The sequence below is a fragment of the Aythya marila genome (assembly GCF_965140915.1).
Source record: "Aythya marila genome assembly, chromosome: 2".
Classification (NCBI taxonomy): Eukaryota; Metazoa; Chordata; class Aves; order Anseriformes; family Anatidae; genus Aythya; species Aythya marila.
The window spans coordinates 35,830,521-35,855,313 of record NC_139043.1 but is presented as its reverse complement, the minus strand read 5'-3'; positions in this window follow the sequence as shown (position 1 = coordinate 35,855,313).

Sequence of the window (24,793 nt, the reverse complement as noted above, 5' to 3'; positions counted from 1 at the left end):
CACTGTAACTTTGAATCCAATGTACTCCAAGGAAAGCCTTCTGAAAGAGTGAGCAGTAGAGAAACAGAAGGCAGACCAATTAAAAGTAATTTTACTTTTCTCCTGGATGAAGTGACTCCTTCTTTCTCCATCACACAGACTGCCAAGGGATACAGGTCTGCATGAAACATTTACAACACTGAAGACCATTCCCACATTTCTTTCTTTCCCTGACACTCATTTCATGTATGTTGCCGTTTTCCACATCCATTTTTTCTGATAGCAGTATTGTATACCTGGTTAGTTTAGGACTCACACTCCTCTGTTTATCAATTTACCTGTCTATCTATCTAACCATCTATCTATTTGTCTGTCTGTCTATCTATCTATCTACATACCTACATCTCTTGTTACTGAGGCACTCAAGAACCCAACGTAAAATTGCAAACAGCATGCTTTTCTACAGCCACCCTTTTCAAGTGGCTGAACAGGCGGTATTATTCCAAGGTCAGATGATTTGATCACAACAGCACCACTGTGTCCCTCCTTGAGCCTCTTCACTGCTGGAGGTGCAGTCTGATCCATCCCTGGGTGCTTATGGAAGAGAAAGCCCTTGGATGTAAATCTGAGTTGTGCCAGGAGCTCATAATTCCCTCTATTTCTGAGTATAAACACAACTTAAATGCAGTTTTGCTTTGAGAGCCAGTCTGTTGCTGGCCAGTCTGTCTCTCTGAGGACTGTGAGCACAGAAACGTTATCATTATTGCTGTGAAGCTCTGTTCAGTACATAAGGCTATCTTTACCTCTCTAAATGGGAGTTGCTCTCTTACAACCTTTTCTGCCTTAGTGCTGCATCCCACCTTCACAAAGATGTCTCACTCTCCCTGTTTCTTCTCATTACAGGTGCTAGATTTGCCATATATCTCTTTCTATACATCTTGTTACGGCAAGTCAAGCTCCTGGTGCTTTGGGCTCTTTTTAAAATTACATTTTACACATCAGTAAACTTGTAATGTAGGAATTGCTTTCTTAGTGTTATTTATATCCCCGTGTAGCAAAAGAATTTGTCAAAAAGTAATATGAATGTTATTTATCTGACGGCTCAGCTTTATTGACTGCTACATTTCACATCCTTCAGTACTTTTTGGCAGAGGAGTAAATAACAGTGCTATTAACCTCTAGCACCAGTATAAAAATAGGCAGTTATTAAGGGGTAAATTTTACTTTGATTATTATTGCCCCAGTCTGCTTTCTCTGTAAAAAATGAGATCCCTTAATGGATCTAAAAGAAATCCCAGATTTTATTTAACTTGTAGACTGTTATCTGGCCACTTGTTCTGGATAGTTTCTGGTACTATCAGCATTAAGTATGGAATATATCATGCCTCAGCCACCTGACTGGATAGAACTGAAGTAAGGATATGAAAATAGCAAGAACTGGGCAAGTTAAACCAACATGCTTAGGGCTATGCCGACGTATGTCTGTGTTGCCTCAGTGGCTGCCTCAGATAAATGCCTCTGACCTCAGAAAAATACCAGGTAAACTTATGAAGGGCCTGGACCTATTATCATTTGAACAGCAAATGTCCCAGACAGTACCAGTGGAAAACAAGTTAAATCCTAAACCCTCAGCCCTTTCAGCAAGTGTTAAAAGGTGAACAGCACCTCACGAGGGGTGTTCAGCACCTGGTAGGATCAAGGTCTTTTCATCTAACCCTCTAAATTTCATTACAGACGAGGGAGAGCGGTGGCATTTCTGTTTCTATGGCAATTGCAGCAGCAGGAAACATTAGGGTTTGTTACTGCAGATAACTTTATCTTCTGTTGCTGAAGGCAACTTTCCTCTCTAAAATTTTGTCTGCTTCACCAAGGGAAAAAAAATGCATACGAACATGGCTGGTAACATGAAGAGATTTTCAAATATATAGTAAACCATGCAGCTTTGTACATAAAGTGTAAAAAATATATTGGATTACCTTAAAAATGTGAAAATTGTCATGCCTGATAACCCCCTAATGTCTAGTCCCTGTCTTTTATTCTTGGGCTTATCTTTTATTCTTAGGCTTAACCCGTCTGTGTAAGAGATCACTGCCAAGCTGAAAGTGCCTTTATTTCAGACTTCAGAACATGCTGGATTTCATCTTAGGGAGGATCATCACTCTGATGGATATTTTCATCCTTTCGATATCATTCCTTATGACACAGAAGGCTAAAGCCAGCTTCTGCCTAGCTCCATGAATCAGCCTGGGAAGGCAATCCCTGTCCATACTGAAACATGGGACAATGTGCGAGCTGGTACGAGCTTCATATGGGGCTTAGCAGCACATGTGCTAGTGGAAAGATAGGACTAGCCTCCATGCTCTGAACTGTAGTTGTCCCTGAAGGCACAGAGAAAATGCTCAATCTTTTAGGTTTGAGAATAGCATCAGTATAAGCATGGGGGCCTAGCCCAAATGAAAACAAAACAAAACAAAAAGTATACCAGTTAGCTTCTTTGGTAAGGTGAGACATTTTCTCCAGTCTGCCTCTGGATCACCAAGTGCCACCAAGTCCACTTTTTTATTTCAGTAAGAGTTAAAGTCAGCTTTAGGACATACCACAGCCTTACCTCCCAGCCACAGGGGCAGCAGAGAAGGGTCTCATGCTGCTGGGACCAGTCAGCCCCCCATCCCAGTACCAAAGAGGCCATGGAAGGAACACACTTTAAATGACATGTAGAAAGAAATCCTGGCCAGAGGAGCATTCATACACACATGGTCATTAATGGGGGATATTCATGGGATCAATACAGTAGGAAATATATGAAGCTATTTCTTGAGTTTGTTTACACGTCTCGTGAACAAAATTTCATTTGATTTTACTGTGGTCTTGCTTAACAGAACCACCTCTATTTAAAAGGCAGCATTTAAAGACCTCTGCAAATATTTGTTGTTATCATTTAAGAATGGGGGATCAAAGTGATTTTGTGGGCCTAATGGAAACTGCACAGTCACCTAAAGCTAAAATTGGTCTTATATTGTGATCAGGCTGAAACAACTTAGAGCTTTGACACTCACAATTCAGAAAGCCAGTTTAGGAAAGAAGAGTGAGTAAGAGAAGTGAGAACTTGGAAATGGTGATTTGAAAGTAACAGCACAGAATGCTGAAAACTTTTTCAGTGAGCTCTTAACATTTGGCCCAATTTACTGAGTCTTTTCAATGGGGCGGAGAAGCTCCTGCTACATGCCTTTCATACAACCCTTCTCATTATGCACTTGCTGATCAGATAAAAAGCGGATGGAAAACAAAAAGAACTTTAAGGAAGCAACAGCTAATGCAGAGTGGTCTTTGTATATAAACTTGTTTAATATATCTGTTATGATTTAACTGCTTCAAATCAGATCTTCATCCATTCCAAAAAATATTAGTCACTACTAATAAAAAGGCTATGTAATTTGCAGTCTTATTAAGCTCATCTCCTGACACTTTTGCAGATTTTTTTGTCATTCATTTAACTATAGGTTTCCCAGCTTATTCTGAAAGGTGATTCCAAGTTTCCAAGTTTAATTCATACATGCTGTTAATTCATACATTTTTTTCTATATTGACAAAAAAAAAATGTATATATATCTCCTAATAAGAAAGCAGGAATTTAACATGTATTCCACATGTTTTACAATGGAAATCACAACAAAACATGCTGTATCTTAAAATTCAATTTAATTTATTATTTGTAAACAGGGAGCAATAATTCCAGAATCATATCTGAAATAAAATCAACATCTGTTTCCCAAATAATTGGATCCTTACCCAAGTGGATTACAGCACTGATCCAGATAACTAGATTTGGTATAAGATGGCCCATATATGATATCTATTAAGTTTATAGGTTGGTTTACATATTATAATCCACATTATAATCCAGTATTTCTGTTGTAAATAAAACAATGAAGTCACACTGAGAGGAGAGAGTTTGAAAGCTCAGGAGGACTTTTATTATTGTAGACTTGGCAATGTGTTCCCCCCTCCATCTTTCTGCTCCTCTCTCCTTTTTTCAGTGAGATTCAAATCCCAAATCCTAGAAGCACATTAAGTATTTTTTTTTCACTTGCCATTTATCATTTGTGTTTTTTTTCTCAACCCTCTGAATGTTGACTTTTTCAGAAATAATAGGTCATGCAGAATGAGTTACTGTGCATGAGCTCAGCTCCTCCACAATGGCAAGCCACTGCAGAAGCTCATATCCAGGAACAGATCATTTTCAGTTCAGGGGGTTGCTGTGCCCTGACCTCAGAAAGAAGTTAAATATTTCCAAAGCTCTGGAAATCACAGTTTTCCCAAAAGCTTTTTTACCTACATGAAACAAGTCTGTGCTGTTCAGTGTCTCATGGAAGGATTTTGTGTGCCTATGAAGTTTGAACCTCTGTCTGAACTCGTAGAGGCCACAGAACTGTTACCTCCACTGCCAGCTCCTGTTGCTAGAAATTACTCATTTTTCTAGTAAGCCAAAGCCAAAGAGAACAAACCTCAAAACAGATACAGATCTATTGGTGCAGGAGCTCAGGAGGAAGAAATGTATGATCACTGGAATTATGGAAAGAAGCTACATGGAGACTAGAACAAATGCAGCAGCTCCATTTCCAAGCATCAGTTATTCAGAAGAACATTGAACTGTAGACTCATACATTTTAATGGCCTCCAATAATACTAGTAGTCCCCTGATAGTTTGGGCTGTTTGTGAAATGCTTCCTAAGAACCTATCAACCATTTTTCCTCTGCCAGAGCAGCTACATTCACAGGGAACACTACAAAGGAAAGATGCTGGAGAGGGACTTTTTATCAGGGAGTGTAGTGACAAGTGGTAACAGTTTCAAACTAAGAGAGGGCAGGTTTATCTTAGGTACCAGGAGGAAATTCTTTACTCAGAAGGTGGAGAGGCAGTGGAACAGGTTGCCCAGAGAAGCTGTGGATGTCCATGGAGATGTCCAAGGCCAGGCTTGATGGGGCTTTGAGCAACCTGGTCTGGTGGGAGGCCCATGGCAGAGGGTTGGAATTATTTGATTGTTAAGGTCCCTTCCAATCCAAACCATTCTATGATTATATGATTTTGGAGTAAGATGGTAATGGGGGTGATGGACTCAGCTCTGCATAGAGATTTTATGTTTGCAGATACTGAGCACATCTTTGTCCCTCTCTCAATTCAAATCCATGATCAGGGCAAGAAAAAACATGTAGAGGAAAAATAAGTTGGAAGAAAAACATATTAAAAGGAAGAAAAGAGATAAAATATGCCTGATGAGAGGAATTAGAAGAGATTAGAAGCTTTTGTGTATTCTATTATTTAGTGAGTTTTGTAAGTGGAATTGAGATTTGACAGTGAAAAGGATCCTAGACTATGACTAGAAGAAAAAGAGGTGAAAAGACTTCACAAAGGTAAGCAGCTGTGCAGCAAGTGACCACAGTTTTACCTAAGCATAAAGAATATTTCATAAAAATTTATCATAGCAGCAAAGTAGCCAGCAGAAAAGCAAACAAATTTCATAATCACCAATTTCCCTACTGCTCTCTAATATGTCAGATAAATTAGTTCTTTACATCCTGTCTTGCAATATGAATAATTTATCTTTTAGACTCCCAAAGCATTGGTTATAAGAAATGTTCATTTAACATAATATATATATATATATATTGATCCAGAAGCTACACACTTCTCAAGTGCTAAGAACACTTTAGAATGATCTTGTCTTTTCAGAGTATTCTTTGTAGGAATAAACATGGTATACTGATACAGGAAATCCATCTAATGAAGAATAATGTAGAAGAATGTTGCTTAAATTTGTGTGCAGTGAATTAGTCTTTTCCTCTGTGCAATTTTATCATTGCTTTTTTATGATACAGGCATAGCTATACAACCAGGCCAGATATTCAAGAAATAAAGTACTGATTATATTGATACAGTTGACTCAATCTTCAGAACTTTCCATTATAACATGTTGTAGCCAATGTGCTACTTGTGATGAATGGAAAAAAAAATAGGCCATTCACTGTAATTTTAAACTTCTGCATTTATCTGAATTCATATAGAAATGTAACCAGCAATGCAATAAAAAACATCATTTACATCTTCCTACATTTAAATATATTATCCACACTGAAAGTAGACATTTATTAAGAGCAAGTTATTTATTTCACACTCAGGGTTTCTGAAGCCTGCAAAATCAGCAGTATGTAAATTAGTAATTTTTGCCCATCTTCCGTTGTTTAATAGGTTAAACTGAGCATAAACTCAATGGCAGCATTGTGATTTACATCTAAACTAAGCTTTGTTTCGTTTATGGTATACTCTTCTACTCCTTAAGGAAGTCTCTGATTCCCACAGAAGTCAAAGAGAGCATTTCCCTTGATGCAGGATTACTGCATAAGATTCTATATATGCATTGTGTTTGATAGCTGTTTACGGATGTATGTGCCACAGCCCACGAATCTGGGATATGCTAGATTTTCTACTAATTTCAGAGACTTTAAAATCTCTGAAAGTAAAATGTTTGTAAGGTAAAAATTCAGCTTTTTTTTTTTTTTTTTTTTTTTTTTTTGTTATCCTGATGGCATTAAGTAATTTTACCCCTTTTTTAAAACAAAAGAATATAATTAATTACTTCATTATTTCTATGGTTTCTGAACTATTAAAAATGGATCGCTTCAGAAAATATTTTTTGTCAAGTGAGTTGTTCCTAATGTGAATGAGTCGCTTTGTTTTCATAAATTACATTAATTGCTGTATTTATTTTCCCTCTGGAAGCTGTAAACACATGTATAATTACTTGAAATGGGTTTGTTTTTCAGCTAGTAGGGAAATACAGCTGGTTCTGCTAGAGGACTTAGGTGCCACAGCTACATTAAGTACCTCAAACCCAAGGGGATCTGGATACATATCATCCCAGGGCATGCCCTTTCTGTCCATCAACTCTTAGGCTCAAAGGTGCGAAAGCTGCACTTTCTCCTCTTAAAGCAGATGCACTTTGTATTTGAATTAAATCACATTTAGGATAATGAACTCTCCTCCTTACTGGTAAAAGCTGTGATAACCTGTAGAGACCCTGGGCTGAAGACCCTGTCCAGTCAGTCCAGTATAGTCTTTCTCCCTCCTTCATCACCATGCATATTTAGCCATCCTATGTACAACAGAACAGCTTCAGCAGAAGTAGATAAATCTATCTTCCCTCATAGCCTAGGGTAATTGTTTCTTTCAGAGAGGATACGCATCCAGATAAGGGCTATGAAGCTGGTGAAGGGCCTGGAAAAAGTTCTGTGAGGAGCATCTGAGGGAACTGGGATTGTTTGGTCTGGAGAAGAGGAGGCTCAGGGGAGACCTATTTGCTCTCTACAACTACCTGAAAGTAAGGTGTGGGGATCTGGGGGCTGACCTCTTCTCACAGATAACTAGTGATAGGACTAGAGGGAATGGCCTCAAGTTGGCCAGGGGAGGTTTAGGTTGGAAATGAGGAGACATTTTTTCTCAGAGAGAGCAGTCAGGCACTGGAACAGGTAGCCCAGGGAGGTGGTAGAGTCACTGTCCCTGGGGGAGTTCACGGAAAGGTTGGACCTGGTGCTTAGGGACATGGTTTAGTGGGTGACATTGGTAATAAGGTAATAGTTAGACCAGATGATCTTGAAGATCTTTTCCAATCTTTGTAATTCTAAGACTCTTTGTCTCAGGGGGCAGAAGAAGGATTTGTTCCAAGGTCATTCAGTTCTCAGCAGGCAGCCCAAATTCCTTCGTTTCCTGACCAAAAGGTAAGTGTGAAACAGTGGCAACCCTTGCTGGCTACACTGGATATGCTCAGGCACAGAGTGAGTGGAAAGGGGCCTAAATACTAAGCATTTATAATACCCACTTAGTTTGAGAGTACAAGTAGGGGACTGATTTCACCTGGAGAATTAAATGTTCTTTTAATTAAAAGAGAGCTTTTAGTTAATGTTTAATATGCAACACTTACTAAGCTTTAGGATGATACGGACTTTGCACCAGTTTGCAGTTCTGGGGTCTAGTTAAGCTCCTCTAATCCAAGTCCCAAAACCTGGTGAAGCCAACACAGTCTCACGACATTTTATTTTCTCCTATTACTGGGTTTAATCAGAGGGCCAGGCTGGCCTATGGGGTAGTATCAGGTCTTCTCCCACAAGTGCTACCTGGAAGGATTATTACAAGCATCAATAGATTGCCAAAATATTTTTGTCACAAATTTCCACTGCATGCCTTATGATGGCCACAAAGGAACAGTTTACTGGCATGTCCAGTTCAATACTCAAAGAAAAAACGTATGTTGTCACCAAGTAGGACCTGCTTAACATACACATGAACAGTGGTTTACAGCAGCTAGAAGACTTTGCTCAATGAACAATGCGGAATGGCCATGCAAGTCCTCCCTATTCCCAACATTTTCTCACCATAAACACATGGTGGGGAGGAGTCTCAGGATGCATGGCACTTCTCTTGGCTTTCCACTCTAAGGATCAACCCTCCTTGGGAGAATGCTTCCTAACCAGGGAAAGCCAAATGAGATGTATTTGTTTTGCAAAGATAGTATGCATCCATTCCAACTGCATTCATGTTAGACATACAATTTAGCTCTTACTTTTCTTTTTGACAAGACACTGAATGAGTAAGGACACCAAAGATGCTGCTTGCCTAGATTTAATCAGAAAAAAATCTGCCTGTGTGTATTGTGTCTTTTTAATGGCATCTATTCAGTACAAACTGAGTTGTTTGTGACACTTTTCTCCACCCCAATCCAAGCATTTTCTGCTTCATACTGTTTGTATTGCTTTTACATACTGTTTTTCCTACAAGATAAAGCTTTCTGTCTTTAATTAATGGTCAAAAATACCATTACTGAAAAACACAATGTATTTCTTCAAAGTTTGCCACTTTGTATTTGGATATTTTCCACCAATAGAATGGTCAATTTTTTCTAAAAACACATAGGCAAAAATCATGGTTCTTTAGCTGCATAATCTTCTAAATTTGGCTATAATAAGTGAATAATATCAGGAATAGTATCTTTCCCTGTCTTTTCTACTTTTTTTTCCCAGTGAGAGTTCAATTACAGAAAAGCTTTCTTCTCTTTACATAGTGGAGTTATTCGCTATATTTGATGTACAGAGTAAATCAGGTCTTTGGTTCTCCTGTATTTAGTGTTAAGCCATGAGTTTTCAGGAAAAACATAATGCATGAGCAGAAGTTGCAAATTAGCATTTTTTTTCCCCAGAATAAGCCCTCTTGGACTAGCTTCTATCCTCCTTTCTTTCTTCACTTCTTCCTTCTTATTCTTCTAACAATTAATAATAGGACAAGCAAGGGAAATGTCACACAATGAGAATTTGCTGTTGAGCTTATTTACTCATTTGAAGTATATGGTTAGGAAAAAAAAATAGTTCATCAATATTTAACCTTCTCCACCCTTGATTTTTGTTAAGCCAGCTTCCTAGGAGCAAGTCTAACTTCTCCTTACCTTCCATGTTAAATGGTGTGAAAGAAAGAGCACAGCTCATCATAATACTGTTCACAAACACAATGCCATCTCATTTTTTTTCTTTTGCCACTTGTGTGCTTGTTTTAAGGAAAGAATATAAAGTTACATATTCTTCATACAGTGAAAGCACATGATATAACAGTGAAGGAGAAGATGGCAAAGAAAAAAGACAGACACTCATCTGAGAAGTCATCTTTTGTTTTTAGCAGATTGTAGAAAAATAACACAAAGTTGCTGGATTGGACGACAGCCTCAGAAGTCAGTCATTCAGCCATATTTCTAAAGGTGGGTTCATAAACCTCTCTGCAGAATATCCTAAGTAGTGTAAGTCCACAGGTATAAGACTACACCACAAAATAGTTAAAAGCTGTGTCATCACAATTTACTGGAATTATACCTGTCTCAGAAGGTTTTAATTAGTTACGGCACTATCCTCCCTGCAGCTGCATGGCTGGTAGCTGTCTCAGAAGTTGGCTGGAGTGAGCTGACAATGACTTGTAACACAACAGAGCAAATGGGTAGGTTCTCTCTGTAGATGATCCAACACCTGTTGGCCAACAGACCTGCAAGAGACAAACACAAAGGCTTTGTCTCATAGGTGGGTCTTTTGCTTTTCCTATGTGACCATCAATAGTAAAGAACTTCCAGACACCTTGTACTCCATGGGTTGTTTGTTTTTGTTTGTTTGTTTGTTTGTTTGTTTTGTTTCATTTTTTGTTTGTTTGTTTGTTATTTGTTTTTGTGCAACCCTGATCATGTTTACACCTAAAGAGCAAATAACCCAGGTTCTGTGTTTCATTTGCAGGGCATGAAAAATGTATTTTTTCTTATGAGAAGTCCAACGTGGAATAAAGAAGCTGAAAATGAGCACCACAAATGGATCTACACCGTGCCCTACTACTGACTCACCTTGAAAAGCACAGCCATGTTTTCAAGAAACATTAGGCTCAAGGCTATGCCTCAGGCCCCACATCTTGATCCTATTTTTATAACAGTCCAAATCTGAACCTCTAAAATCTGGGAAAGTTCAGATCTGGATTCAGATTTTATGCTACAGCCATAAAAACTAATAATAACAAAGTCATCGGAAACAGGATGCCTTCCAGAGACCTGGCATGGTGAAAACGTTAACAAAATATAAAAGGAACAGTTAGGAGAGATAGGACTGTTACTGATAATCTAAATGAACCCCTTGTTCTTGTGCTCACTAATTGGAGCTCAGTGAGGTCCTTACAACAGAACTGTTCTTTAAAGGAGATGAATCTAAGGAGTATTTTTACATTATAGTGTTAATAATCCAGGCTATAGGACAACCCAATACATTGAACAGCAAGAAATTGCTAAAGTCAGACGAGGTCTAAATGAACTTAAGTGTGAAATTTCTTTATTAATTGCAGTACAGGTAATTTACTGATCATATACCCTTTATCCCAGATGAGTATGAAGTAGCAAATATGATAACAGAAAGGTTTCTTGGGGTAATCATAGGAATTACAGATCAGTGGGTCTGACCTATCTGCCATGCACCCTGCTAAAGTTTGTAAAACAGGGGAGAGATAGCAGCTACGCAGGTAAATGTGTCATAAAGAGAAGAGACAACAAGGCTTTTCTAGAAGAAGTCACATCTCACAAATCTTTTAGAGTTCTTTGATTTGCTTAAGTATAAGAGAAAAGTGTGTGGCTCTGTCCTCTGTCAAGCACACCCAGGACAGCAGCATGCCAGGGCAGAATACAGCTGCAGGTCTGAGGGCTGCTGGAGGTGTTTCTTCCACTGCAGAGGTTTGGTGCCTAACTCCCTCTTGCTTTGCCACTGCAACTTCATATCCACATCAGCAAGGATTGCTTCAGTGTAAGAGACACAAAGTTTTGAGGGGGTTTTCATGAAGAGGAACTCAACACACTGAGCGTGGATAGACATATATAGGAACTCCACATTTATGTCTGGTTTTAGAACCTTCTCATTTTAAAAGTTTAGTATATATTCTGTCATTAATACTCTAGTAATTTTCTTTCTTCTCTCCTTCAGGCTCATTCTAGAAACATGTGGGAAGAAAGACACTTTTAAATATGAAGAAAGGAGAAGGATGATGAAAGATAAAAGGTGCATAGATTAGTTGAAGACATTAAGTTTCTTATATAACAATAATGCACAATAATACAAGTGTATGCTTGATGACGGCAGAATTCAAACAAAGGTGAGCAGTTAATATGGGGAAAATTGGGAAAAATATTAAAATTTAAACTTGAAAAAAATAGTATCCTCTACAGAAAATAGTTCTTAAATGACTGATTTTCAAAACTTTTTAATTTTTTAAGCAAAATCCTTTGGAATACATGGCCTCCTACAATTTTCCGTTAAAAATATTTTGTACTTCTGATCAACTGCAGTAAATACGAAGTATTCATATAACATAATGTGACATATCTTGCATAACTTTTGCAGTCTATCCACTTTGCTGAAGCTCTAATCAAGATTATATCTGCTTTATTTATTGTAACAATACACTACACACTATTTCCCTTGGAGTTACAGTGTCACCATGCACAATTTCCATATTGATGTGGGCATCTGACCATAACCCATTTGCATGCATACACACTGAATGCTCTTTCTCCAGTGTCAGATCGAACACAAGAGCCTTGGGAGTGGGAGAAGAGTGTCAGGGATATGGAGGCTCTCCAGCTGGATGGGAATGCAACTCCAGTTACTACTCCAGCCCAGGACGGCTGTGCCTGTTCTCTGATGAAGGATTGGGTCAGTAATCACAGGCCCATGTGTCCTGTCCTGACACAGTTCCCCCACTCACCTTAAAGCAAACAGAGGTGTATTCTGTGGTCTGTGGGATACACTGCACATGTTTTTCTCTTGTAGTTAACTTGTCCTTCATCAACTGTCTTCTCTCCATCAAGATATTTGCCCCTGCGTGCTGGTTCTAAAACCTCGTGCAGGATTTATGGCTCTGATAAACATGCACTGTGCTTCCTCCCTCCGAGGTGCCTGCTTTTCAGTAGGGAGAGGAGCGATCTGTTTATATTTATGGGCTGCTTCCTTGCCAAAAATATCACAGCAATGAAGGGCAGTTTTAACAGATACCAAGCCTGTCGATTTGGCACACAAATACTCCCACAAGTGAACTCAGTGGTTTCACACGATTCTTTTTTGACTTTAAGTTGTTTTGCTGCCACTGATAGACAGCAAATTCACACACTCCGCCTGTCAGGCAGTGGCCAGATTTTTTGGCTGAGGTTAGGGAGTTGGCGGGTTACCCGCCCTGTGGCTGTATTTGCGGTGTGTGCAACACACATCACCCCCCCCACCCGCCATGAAACTCAAGCTGGGGCCTTTATGGTTTGTAAGCAGTAATTCTAGGAGCTGAGCAGCTATCAGCAAGCTAGCCCGAGCTGTGTTAAGCTTTCCTCAGTTGGAAGTTGTTCCATGTTATATATCACTCAACAGATCTATACACTGTGGCGCTTTAAAGAACAGAGCTCTGTCTTAACTTGTAATCATTTTCTTTGAACTCAGATACTGTGAGAAATGCCAATAAACCCAGCAGAGACTATTTCTTACCGAGAAAGTGGGACTGTACAGGAATGTGGGTTTGAACAACAGGCTCACAGATCTCGTGAGCAGTAGGGTTACTGGATGAGGTAAAGGGGCACACACAGCGTTTTGGTGAGAAACAGACTAATTGCTCTTATCCAGATTGCTGGCACTGTGTAAAACAAACGTGTAAAAATGGAAATGTGTAACTGCTGTGTTGTTGCATTGTACTAACCCACACTCAAATTCTTGGCACGAGGGCATCTACTTGGGAGACACAGAATGTATTTATACCTGTGTTGGGTCTGTTGATGCATTTTATCAACAACGCAAGAACACAGACGGTTACAAAAAAGCAATAGAAAAAGCAGTCAGAGAAGTCTAAGCTGCACTGATTTGCAAATTTGCATGGAAGTGCACACACAGGCAAAACTATACGACTTCAAGAATGAAGACAGAAAAAAAACTGACCCCTGGCTTCATTTCCCTTACTGCATCTCCAATGGATCCTATCCAGAAACATTACATCTGATCTTCCTTCAGTTTTGAAAGAGTTTTCTAACCGAACTCACATCCAAACATTGCTCTTCAGGCCTTTGTTAATGTATGGCTGTGTGTATTTACAGTAAAGCTGCATAGCTGTTCATATTCACATGAGCAATGCCTCATAGCTGGCTGACAATTTAATGAGACATTCTGAATTTTACCTAAGGCATTCTCACCAGTAGGAAATCCTGTTAGATTTACAAGTGTCCATCTGTTAAAATCCTCCAGAGTCATTTTAGATGCTACGCTGTTTGTTGGGTTTTGACCTCCTTTGCTGTGATTGTTCAATTAGTTCTGTAGTGTTCACAGCACATTTGTGCTGTGCATCCTGGAAAGCACAGTAGGAGAACAGCCATTTTTAAAGCTCAGTTTTGATGAGATTAAAATGCCAGCCAGAATAAGGCATACATTCCTGCTTACTTATTTTCCAGGGAAATGCAAACTGATGTTTCTTTATTTTTCTTTACGTTGCTGCTCTTTTAAGCAGAAGGGTTACAGTTCCTAAATTGAGTTTAATGTTTTTTGATTAAACTTCTTTTTGTCCTTTTAATGCATCTTGAAAGCATTAAGTGGGATCAAGTGGATTAAGGTTTCAAGGGTCTTTGAATCTATTCATAGACCTGCAAAGGACTCTCTATTTACTGTTCACTTTTGAGATCAGTTAATTTATCCATAAAACAGGCATAATATGAATGAAGTGTGTGTGGGAAAAAAAAAAAAAAAAAAAAAGTGCAGTATTTGGAAATCTTTGGGTGAAGCGAATGTCAAATTCCAAAGCTGCGTCCCTTAAAAAAAAAAAAAAAAAAATCCTATTCTAGTTTCCCTTACACGTTAATGACACCTACTCACCTACTCCCTTCCTTAGCTTTCCTCCCTTCTGAAAGTGCAAGATAATTCAACCCCTGCTGCCAGAGAAAGCAGGGGACAGCAGATCAGCATGGCTTACACCTACGCTTCGTGAGCTCTTTTGGCAGAGACATTCAGACCCTGCCAATACTACAAGGCCATAATGTCTCTGCTTCATCCTGCACAGAGACCTCGCTGCAGCTCTCTTATCTGCACAGCTCAAGCAAACACTGCAGCCATAAAATACACCCCCTCTGTATGTTCAGCCTGAAAAATATATTGAGCAAGGGATACAACAATTGCATCATAAGGTCATAAACTTATAATTAACTGTAACTAAATATACAGAGCTGGTTCTTCTCCCTCCCTCTCCTTCCCAGCTGCCGTGCCGTGGCTCAGCAGCAAGGGAGGATCCTGGGGCTGGCATGTAATTTTAAATCTCATGGAATATGGCCATGGCTTTTGAGGAAGATACAGTTACATGCAATTTGTGTGGTTAGAGCAATGAGGTCAGTCCCATGGTGCAAGGAGCTGTACAAGCAGTGAAAAGATGGTCTTTTCTGTCTCTCACAGGACATGGGGCAGCAGTTGGGTAGACACAAATAGGGGAGCAGGGGTGCTCACTGTGGGTGGTGGGTCCAGTAGCATCCTCTCTGCTGCCTCACTTCCTGAGAATAGAGTGGCAGAGCAGAGCTTTGAGACAATATTCAACTGTAGATTGGTAAGGATATGTGGACATACCTTCTATATCTGAAGGAAAATAGGTGAGAAAGCACACAATACTTGTAAGGAAGGCATGCTGACGGGAAATGGGAGCTGGAAGTACTAGAAAGTGATGTGAAAGACAGAGAACATCGTGTGAGGGTATCTGAAAATGAAAATGGGTGATATTCAGCAGGTGTCATAGAAAAAAAATAGTAGGCTGTGGAAGAAAACCTGACAGCAGCATTCCTGATGGCCAATAACCAGCCACAAGTCTGCTGGCTATGTCCAGGAAATAAGACAACCCTGCCTTGGCATTCATGCCCATGCTGTGCATGGGGAGTGTTTGGGGTTGAGCCAACGCCACTGTTGTAATAGTCACATGAGAACTGGGTGAGGAAGGCTGTTCCTTAGGTTTTCTCTGCATGTAGTCTGTATGCAAGCACACAGAGAAATGCCTACTAAAAAAATAGTGTCTGTTATGGACTAGAGCCCAGCCAGGGTGGTGATGTGCTTCCTGTAATTAAATAAGGAAATAGAGCTTAGATATTATGTTCTGGAAATGTACTGAATATTTTAAGGACTCATTTTTTTCAGATTGAGAACGGGTTTACTGGTGGGATAGTTCAAGATAAACTTCATATAAGGTCATCATAATGTTGTTTTGCCTGTGAGCTTTGCATTACTGGTGAGCTAGTGTCTCCATGTTACACTACAAAGCATTATGCAAAGGTTTCTTGAGTGTGCTGAGACCACAAGCAGCTCCTGACTCTCAGTCAGAATCTCCTTCATTGAGAGACACCTCAGATCCAAAACAAATTCATACTTTTTAAAAGGGCCTGGGAGACACAATGCCACACTCAAGCCAAGCTCACTGAAAGTAAAAAGGGTGGGAGGAGGAATCCTACCTACCTTGGCCCTTTTATAAATTATGACTCTCTCTCTAGACTTTCTTAAACATACTACTTTTAATCCACACTACCCTGCCAGCTGTGAACTCTACTTAGATCTCTGGATATGTGATCTCTGAATTTGGTCCAGTGAATTTAAAAGAGCCTAAGTAGTTACCCAGGCGCCAAAATAGAAGAGTTAAGCAATAAAAGACGTTAGTAAGTGAACATTAATGCCAATAAGTAACAGGCTACATTTTTATTTCAGATGCAGTCCCCAAGGGAGCACGTTACATAGCTGTGCCATTGCAGCAGGAGCCCCCTGAGGCACCGTAACTCAGCGGCACACCTTCTCCTCTCCTATTCCCTCAGGCAGTCATTTACCTCTGGCCTAAGCCAGAAATAAAATAATACTGCCCCCCCTTCTTCCCCCAGCCCCCTCAAGCACTCACCAGCTCATCTGAGCTGGCGAGTGAGAATGGACCCCAGGCTCTACTCATTTCCCACCCTCCAATTTCTAATCCCCAGAGAGGAAATAAGCAGATGTGTGGCCCTGCTTGTTTCATGCACCTGGACAAAGCCTGGGTAATCCATGTAGGGTTGTAAGCGGGTTCTTACTCCCTCGGGCATCAGCATACTACACACATGTAAAGCAGAGCCTTTCAGTTTTGCTTTCTTCTGGCTCTCTCACGTGTGTTACGCCAGCATGTACCCTTTCTCCTGTAGCCAAGAGACTTCTTTCACATCTGAACTTGGGTACAGCAGCTCTTGCTTAAAAACCTTAACCCTCATCCCACCTTATCACAGTCCATTGAATAGAGGTTTTTCCCTCCTCCCCCCAAGTATTTTACTGTGAAGCTACCCCTGGGCTCCAAAATGGTCATAAGGCTGCTAAGCAGAGTGCTGTCAACCAACCCGGGGGGCAGCTGGGAGGGGGGTGACATTCCTGAGGAAACAATGGAAATATTTTGAGCAAAAATAACTACCATTTTAAAAGGAATTTATTGGGAAGGGCAGGTGGAAAGTGGAATTAGATGGGAGTCTCAGGGTGCCTATAACAACAGGGAAGTAGATGGCAGTGGCCCAGAGCAGCTGGAGCAAACTCTCACTCTAGTTAACCTGAATTTGCCTTGCTCCCTCCTGATCTGCTCCTTTATCTCTGTGGTGTTTACCTATGCTTGGGTCCGGTATATGACTCAGGGTGTTATGGCATGAGTTTCATCATGGCATTTCATCCTGGCAAAAACCCTCACAGAGAAGCACTAATGGCCAAGACTCCTTTGGCACACTGCATCATATATCCTGGGAAACTTGCACGGGGTGTACCAACAACATAACTCGGCTACTCACATGAGCAGTAGCTCTGGTAAGAAGCTCCCTGGTAAGAAGATGGATGTGTTCACAAAGAAGCGTGACCTCTGCCAGTCTAGAGCACTATAGGTTGTTGTGGATGGCTAAAGATGAGAATGAGACAAAACATGGCTAGGAGGAACCTGACTTCAAATGCACTTCCTCTTCCCCTAAAAAGCCTTCTAATATGCTATGTCACATAACTGTTTATTTGTACTCAGTGAATTTCACTGTACAGAAAGACCATAGCACCCATAACAGGGAAGAGAAAGGCACATTTCTGTCCTCTCACTGCTGTGGCAGAGAGGAGAGGCCCCACAGGAACATCAAAAGGATACGAGCATGTACAGTACTGCTATGGTCCCCCAGGGAAACCACAAGAGCTAGAGAGATGGGGTGGAAAGCTTTTCTTCCTGGGGTCACAGGAAAAGGTAGTGGAAATGTACCCCAGAGGTCTGGTTTCAGAGTAAAATTCTAACAAAAAGCAAGTGTTAGATGTTAAAAATAAAATCTTATAAATTTCATGGATCAGATTCATGACTCATGGGGGTGTTTTGGAGAGCAGGGTCAACCAAGGGCTTGTGTGGAAACTCAAAACCAGCTTTGCAATATCTACGGATGGCAAATCTCCTTTAAAGCCTAAATTCATTGGCCTTACAGTAACTACCCTGGCTTGCACTGGCCAGTGAAGTGGTCATATGAATTTTTATAAGCTTGTATAAAGTCACCAATATCACCCTAACTGTGGTCACTGGAATACCCATTAACTACAATATCTCAATCAGCTCTGCACTGAAAATGGTGTTAACTAACATGCAAAGTTAGGCTGATCACTGAGGCGATTTCATTTTAGTTTTAAGAATAACACCAGCTGAGCCATGCTAAGAGAAGGCATTTGATTAATTCAAGCCTTTAAACAAACAAATGAAAATGTCAAAAAGAAAGTAATTGACTGATGAAACAAGGATGGAAACAGGTTATGTTTGCAGATATATAGCAACTTATGAACATTCACTGAAGTTGGAAAAAATACACATGGGGGAAATTTCAGTGTGTGAAAAATTAAAAAAAATGCAAAATAGGAAGCTATCAAGAACATGGGAGAGTGGCTGGTCAATTAAGTACTGTGTAAAGATTTCCAATTTTCTTGTAGTAAATTATTTATTTAGCCCTTGTATGCCATCAATATATTTTACAAGTTTAATACCCAAATTATAGCTACCCACCCATTTATGGCCTTGTAAATGAGTCCTGAGTTATCAATGTGAATTCTTGTTCTAGGCAATGTCAAATTTAGATTGGATTTGGATGTATTGCTTTTACCCTTATCAAGAAGGTTTGCTAGTGTGGTATTTTATTGCCATATTTAAAATGGAAAGTGCTTTTAAATAGACTTGCCTGGATAGCACAACTGATCACAGCTCAGATATGTCATTTCCCAACTTAAAACCCTGCTCTAATCTAGGCAGGAGACTTGGAGATCCAGCAGAACCCATTTATACTGAGTGCGTTTCTCTGCAAGCTCAATTCTTTTCTGTGAAGTGGAAGAGCTATTGTGGCAACAATGACTTTAATCTTAAGTAAGGATAGCTGGAGCTCTTAAGTAATAAAACCAAATGGTAATCTACATGTTTCCTGATATTTTGTAAGAAAAACAAGCAATAAAGAATGCAAATGAACAAGTGTAATGACTTCCTAAAGTACATTGCATTATATTTGGTTATGCTTAATGGTTTTTATTCATGTTTCAGTTTTTAGTAAAGGTAGGAAAATATACAGTAAAGGCAAAGGAATTATCACTGAAGGAGAATAATATGTAAGTGACCAACTAATCAAAAAGACACATGAAAATAAGAACATTGTTGTGTAAAATGATATCAGCGCAACACAAGAATCTGGAAAACAGAAGGAAATCAAGCAGAAACACTGCTTGCATTTGACTAACTAAAAGCAGGATGCGGCCCAGAGTAACAGTCATTTGGAAGGTTAATAAAAAAGACATTTGTATTCATGACATCAAAGCTAGCTGAGATTTGCATCTCTGCACCAAAGGGCGTATCTACTAAGAGGACAAAACAGAAAAGGAGCAAGTAGGGGAAAGGTTTGTAGCAGATAAAAAGAGTGGCCATTTTATTATTGGTCTGCAGCCTGATACTGACTTTCCAGGGCCACTGCATTTCTTCGAGTATAATTGTCACAAGAGCAGAAGACCCTGAGGTAGAAAGTGGGTTGGTTTGAAGGCTGCCAGACAGGCTGTGCAGTGTGGGAGGAAAGCCCAGAAGAAAAACGGGAGGGCTGAACAGAGAAATATACTCAAAGGAGATGAAGAACTGGAAACTGGGAGAAAGGGACTGCAAGGAACTAAAATGCTCATTGTCAATCACATGTAGGGCTGTCCAACAGATTTTTGTTCTCTGAAGCCCCAGTGCTTTATTTTCAGTGTATTCCTGGGGCTCAACAAAGGAGCACACCTCCAGCAAAGCATACTGCATCCCTGTACAGAACAATGATGGGGAAAGAGGGTATCTGGCACCAACACATGCAGCCTTGGTAACAGACCCATCTGCTGACAGAGGAACAGAGGAAGAGTAAATGATAATTGCAACAGTACAGCACAAGTTTGGCTCAGTAGGGCAAGCATAACGGATTGCATGCAGCAGTTAAATGGGTATGAAGATAGCACAACTGGGAAAGCAAACAAAGACAGGAATCTAAGCAGGCAAGTACAGATCCAGCTCACTAGCTGTTCAGGCTTGAGTTACCCATTAACAACATATGGCTGCAGCAAACTAGACAAGCATGCACAGCAAGGGAGGAGGGAAATTCCAGGCAGGCATTTTGCAGCTATTGGCGTTAGGTGCATCTCATGCACCATGACCAGTCCAGAATCTTGGCATCTTGGCTGCCTAGAGTCCTATAGTAGTCCCAGGAAGGAGACAAGCGCTTTCAGAAAACATTACATCACACCTCTTCTCATGCTGGTCTTGCAAAGGAGTGAAAAGCCACCTCTCTCTCAATTGTTAGCTAGACTAGAAACCTAATTTTTTACATAGGAGACTCTACCAGATTTGGATCTCATCCTTAGTACACACATCTGACCTGTTGAAGAAGTCAGAACCATTTATATCAGCAGCCTGCTACTGACAATTCTCTCAGACAGTGGCCACTGTCTCCATCACTTCTGCATCACACGACTTACTTTGAAAGCCCTTTTACTTCAGTGATGGAAGAAGATGGGAAGACTTCATTACATAAAATACTTAGCTTCATTACATATGATACTTTTTCTAATTCCACAGCTGTTTCTTCTTGCTATTCTCATGCTCACTTGCTGAGTATCTCAGGCTGATACAACTGTTTTCTATTGGAAAATACTGATAAGAGTAATCGGAATAGATGACCCGTATATTGCAGTAATTTCTGGGTAGAGCCATTCTTTGGATGTCTTTCACATGACAGTGTTGTTTTTAGGGGATTGCATTATAGATTAAGGCAGGTTAAACACAATTTTCTGTCCGTATTTGAAGATTCACAAATATTCGGCTTTTAAAGAAACAATAAAATGATTTAATTTTACTGACTTCAGTGGGTGTACAGCTGGTCCAGCATTCAGTCCTTTTAATAATTTCATCCTAATCAAGATTGTGTACTGGTTACTTAGAATATCTCCCAGCTAATTTGTTATGGGCACTCTCCTATGCCACATGGATCTCTCTTGCAAATTTACAAATGCATCATAGCTCTCTGTTCCCAGTCAAATTCAATTTTAGATAATTACTTTCCAGGCTTGCTCATGCTCCCACTGAACTCAGTCATAAAACTCTCATTATTTCACGTTCAGGTTTATCCTACTGCTCCTGTTTTGGACCTGCTAAATGGTGTATGCCACTTAAAAAGGCATGTTAGTTGTGAAAGCATTGTGCAAAATCTTGTCAGGATCTGGTTCTCTTAGGTGAAATACATGTTGTGTATATGTAGTGTATTGTTCATATGTTTTTAGTTATCTGTATATTTTAGCATGCCATTGACATAGTCATTTGTATTTCATAAACAGCTCTTTTTTTTTTTTTCTAATTACATAACATGACTGTGTAACAGTAGTCACATGTTAAGACTAAATCGTGCCATTGAAGCACTATAGGGGCAGGAAGGGGTGGGGGGAAATCTTCTATTGAACTATAAATAGCCCTTACAAAGTGAAAACAACCTAATCCTTGTTAATCACAAATTAGGAAGGAGTGTGCCAAAAATAGCACAATGATGGTGTGTCAAATCAAACGCCTCTGTGCAGGTAGTTTGTACAATACCAGGTGACTATAACTGTTGTGGGAATACCCTCGCTCAGGAAAACAGTCCAATTCGGTGCCAAATAGCCATCAATGACTGGCTTTCTCAGTGGCTCTCTTTAAAAGGCATCTATGCAACAAAATGAGTGATATGCTCCATTCTACCCACATTTCACTGGCAGTACAGTGTAGTAGTTGTAATCTAAAACCATGCAGTTGCTTGTACACTAGTTAGTGCAACGTGAATCTCACAAAGTCTGTGCCAGATAACTCTCCTACACAAGTTTTGAACACATAGTGAATATGATTGTATTAACAATTCACCCTGTAGGGTCTGTTAAAATTCTTCCTCTCAGCAAGCTAAAGGTCTCCTGAGTTTTCAAGCTTCATGGATTCAAGCCTTCTGGCTCACACAGTTTCATCAATTTGTAAAGTCTCAACTATGCTCAAATATTTCATAATAAAAAACTGCATTTTTTCCACTCCTAGACTCCCCTCAGAGTGTTTATTATGTTAGATACATTACATAAGCTGGCACTTTAGGTGCTTTATGAGTTTTCCATAAACCCTTATTTACTAATGGCTAGCCTGACTTTGTGAGTCTACTGTAAGATTTGACCTTTCCTAGTAATGGAAACCTGGTTCAAATAATGTTTATAGTACCTTTAAAAAGAGGCATCATAGAACTGAAAAAAAAAAAAATCATAATAATTATGATAAAAAATATTTCCTCTATATCATACTTTAGCCAGCTTTCTTTCACAGGGTGACCAGTGTCTTTCCAGAAGCTTTTAGTATGTACCTTCATTTTCCTCAGCTGTGAATTCTGGGTTGAGAAGTAAAACCTTTGGAGTAAGAGCAGAAATAGACAAAATCTGGCAAGCTCTGCTGAAAGGTAAAACTCGTTACCTTTGCTAACAGTTCCACACCCAGAGACTGGGCTCATTAACTCCGTCAAGCTTACTTACAGACTGTTTTTTCTCAGTTTAAGAATTTCAAAGGTTCAAAACCCCTCACTACCTTTGTAAACCAGTAGTTCTGATTTCCAAAGATGCTGGCACTAGCAGATCCAGAGAAGTTGCCAAGATGTTAGTTTGAAAGCAGCTGAATAGGAAGATCTGGAGAGGGATCTTTCCACCCCATCCTGAGTAGAAGAAGAGCCACTGTCACCCCACCAGAAATTGTGTCGGCTTTGTTCATGTGAGTAAGAGATGGCAGGATTACACCGCTACTATATATGACATGCTGTTGTCCCTGGATTTTATGAGGTGGGGAGGCAGGGGAGGAGGAGGTTTAAAGTAAATCTGGTGGTAGCCAATTGGAAGAACTTTTGTAGGTAGACATGCAGAACTGAAGAACTTAGGAGAAAAAAAAAAAATAGGGAAAAGCTTCCCACCTCACAAACAAGTGTGAATATTTACTAGGTCAGCCAGTGCCTTAATGCACTTGCAGTTACTTTACAAAGATGCACTACAGGGAGATCTGCTCTTAATTACCTTAAAATACAGCCACAGGAAATGGCATAAGGCTGTGATAGGCTTTGCAACCTCAAATTCCTACTTTTAATCAGCATTAGTCATTTTAAATTCAGCTTTTTAAAAGTCTTAGTAAAATTGACCTTAGGGAACAATAAAATAGCAATTACATATGACAAAGGTATGGAGTAGAAACGATTAGTTATTACCTCAATAAAAGAAAAAAAGATGGGACCGTGAACCTACAAGCCAAATTCCAGGAAACAAGATAGGCTGTTTGACCTTAATGAAAAGCAAACAAACAAACAAACAAACAAATACTGGGGGTAGATGTTTTTGGTGCATCTCTCTAAATAAATTAATGCCTTTTTTTTTTTAATCACCCAATTTACTACAGATATATTTTTATATTGATACAAAGGCTTTGATTAGTCACTTTGATAAATCATCATTTATTTGCTTGCATTAAAAGTCTCCTAATACATCACATGAAAAGGAAGCAGTTGTGTAGAACATGTGGAAATGTACCCTGGCTAGTTACTACATGTAGACTTAGCATGCTTGGCCAAATCCTGTGCATTCTAATATAATACATCCACGCCAGGAAAGCTTGGTCCGTCTTCTGATGGGATGATGTGAAGTTGGTGTATCCTAATGTCTGATGAAGACAAAACTTAGAGAACTCAATAGATGGTTAGAATAAGAAGAGTATCTGGCTTTCACACTTCTCTGAGTCCTGTAGCCATGTTAATCTCCATGTTCGTCTGTGAAGCCCAGTCTGTAGAAATCCCTATGAAACTTGATAGGAGAGTTCAGAAAGGTATTTGTTTTCTATTAAATGCTATCAGCCTTTCCCATAAGGATAAAGAGACTGCGGTTTGCAAGTTTCTGCCTTGGTGCTTTTGATATATTTGCTGAATGTTTCCTGCTAGTACAGGGCAAGGTTGCCCCACGCACCCACGCCAGGGAATAAGGAAGTGAAAGTCTCCCTGGGTGGCCTCTGTGCATCCCTCGTCTGTGCCTGACGGGCAGAGCAGGCTGCCAGGGAGCCAGCAGAGCCCCAGCCTGCTGCTCCCCCACCCCAGCACGCAGCGGGAAGTAATTTACTGGTGATCCGGGCCAGGAGCAGTCTGCTTTTCTCTCTGATTAATGGGAGAACCACAGACTAAAGTATATCGTTGCCCGGCTCCTGGGGCAGCACAGCTGAGAGCAGCTCTTCTGCTGCCTTTGGGGAGGGAGCGCTGCCTCATGAGCAGGGTGGGAAGGATCCAGACAGAGCCATGCAACAGCTCCAAGGCAACAAAATCTCTTTGCCCCTTTTTTGGGGGTTTCAGGGGGCATGGAAAACTGTGAGGCATATTTACTGGTCCTTTCTGCGTGCCCTTCCTAAGGTGTAACAGCTTTCCAGCGAAACAAGAGCAGATAGAAGGGAGCAGGAGAGACTTGGGATTAGCAAAGAAGCTACCAGATGGCCCAGATAGAGACATCAAGAGGGAGCCAGGCTGATTCCCAACTTTTCATCTGTGCAGTGCTAGAAAGATTTCTGCTTTTAAGGGTGTAGCACTACCTTAAACCTTGATTTCCCATTTATGAGTTAATAAGCTTGCCCTGCGGAAAGGGAGGTGACTAAAACAGGAGCATGTGGGCTTTATTTGGATTGTCC